Source organism: Myzus persicae, unplaced genomic scaffold (assembly GCF_001856785.1).
Source record: "Myzus persicae strain clone G006 unplaced genomic scaffold, MPER_G0061.0, whole genome shotgun sequence".
Lineage (NCBI taxonomy): Eukaryota > Metazoa > Arthropoda > Insecta > Hemiptera > Aphididae > Myzus > Myzus persicae.
This window is the reverse complement of record NW_019103900.1, coordinates 117239-119214: the sequence shown is the minus strand read 5'-3', so window position 1 is coordinate 119214 and position 1976 is coordinate 117239. Positions and strand designations below refer to the sequence as shown.

General features: G+C 27.3%; 1 non-coding gene across 1 annotated transcript; it reads left to right on the top strand.

The window, feature by feature from the left end:
• Positions 1-1610: 1610 nt before the first annotated feature.
• Positions 1611-1692, top strand: Trnal-aag. The gene has a single exon. It is a non-coding gene; the product is annotated as a tRNA-Leu (tRNA).
• The last annotated feature ends 284 nt before the right edge of the window (positions 1693-1976 follow it).

The following is a 1976-nucleotide window of genomic DNA, read 5'->3' as shown; positions in this document are numbered from 1 at the left end:
TTAATGGTCCAATAAAATTTAATGGACTAATCATGGACGACTAAATCATGTTAAGGGGACCGTTAGCTCACTATTGATTCGTTAAGTGATAGTTTATGCAAACCCGCGGCATAAGAGTGGTTTCTGTAAGCAAATAATAATGATATAGTTGTTATTTTGATGGGGTCGAAGTAACGATAATCCAAGTCGTTTACAAAAAAATCAGAAGTTCTAAAAAAAAAATGTGACTTATAAGATACTTATAACTTATAAAATAACTTATAAGTTATAACTATACTGCTCAAACTCATTTTTGATTTCAACAATAAAAATTGTTTTTTTGTTGTAATTAAAAAATGTGTGACCTAAATTTGTTTTAAATGCTCGCCAAATAGCAATTCATATTAGCATTACTATTTACTAGACATAATATAATTTTATAAATATTTATAGCTATTATATACATATTTTAAATTGTTTACTTTTTTAGTTTATTTTCTTATTATGTATGACAAAAGATTAAAACATACACAATATTTATCATAAATTGTTCTGACCACAATTAAAAAATATTGAAAATACATTGTCAAGTTTTTTTTTATAAGTTTTAATGTACTATACGAAATTCTTCAAAATCACAAAAATATATTTTCCTTATTTATTAATAATTCATTCAAACTTGAATGTTAACACTTTAAGGCTCAAAATATTGTACAAGAGATTCCTCATAAGTTTTTACATGAATAATCCAAATGACTTATATTTAACAAAAAAGTTAACAATCAGTTCTATTATTGAGAAATACAAATCTGGGGAGATTACCAGGAAAGAATTTTTAAAACCAGTGTGTTATTATTATGCTAAAAAAATTTAACTTGTAACTTGAAGTAAAAAAAAAAAAATGATTTATTTATATTATATTATATCATGTATTAATACTCACAAAAATCGATTAGTTTTTACATTTATTATATAATAATTATAACTAGGTAAAACATTTTCCTTAGGTAGTGTAAAATGTTTTGAGCGCAATTAGTCTATCGACCCTAAAATGTTAATAGTGCAATTGGTACCTACATAAAATGGTACTTTTAGGCGCAATTGGTAAACTGCCGGTAAGAGAAAAGTACAGTCTCCTCCGCTAATGCATTTTATTGCGTATATTTCAGAACATGCAAAGTACACTGCAGATATTTATATTTAATTAATGGTAATAGTTTTACAAAATTATTAATATTATCAAACCATGGTTAAACCGTTATTACCTGCAAAGCTGTTTATTGTATGGATAAAAAAAATTTTAAGAATAGAGTCATTTTTAATTCCTTTTAATTGTCATGAATTATAACGGATGGTCAACTAAAATCAAACATTGAAATATAATATATTATACCTACGTTCCTAATTCGAAGGTTGTTTTCTGCTGGGTGACTTTTTTTCCCCAAAACAACTATGAACAACCAGATATCGTTTCTCGGATATGTGAAAACCAATTCTATAGCAGGTACCTGCCTACCCCAATAAATTGATTCGATAAGTAAAGTGCCTATATTTTTTGTCATTTGAACTTGAAAACATCTATTATTCCGTTTGTTAATAATAGGTCTATTTAGACAGCTGTCCTTCACGGTGGTAGCGTGGCCGAGCGGTCTAAGGCGCTGGTTTAAGGCACCAGTCTCCTCGGAGGCGTGGGTTCGAATCCCACCGCTGCCAGCATAATTTTTTATCAAATTACTTTTTAATAATATTAAGATCATGGCATGATAGTGTAGGTCATGATAATAAAGTCTGAGGAACGTTATAATTGTCTTATATTAATGTTAATGCTAATATTTGTTTTTATAATTGCTTTATATAAAGCAATCGGATAGGTCAATATTATGTTGTGCCTACATTATATACCTATTGGCTATTGCACCAATATTTTTTTAGTATAACAATCAATCTGTTTTAAATTTTAAAATTTTAAAATTTTTAAATTACATAACCTATAATGT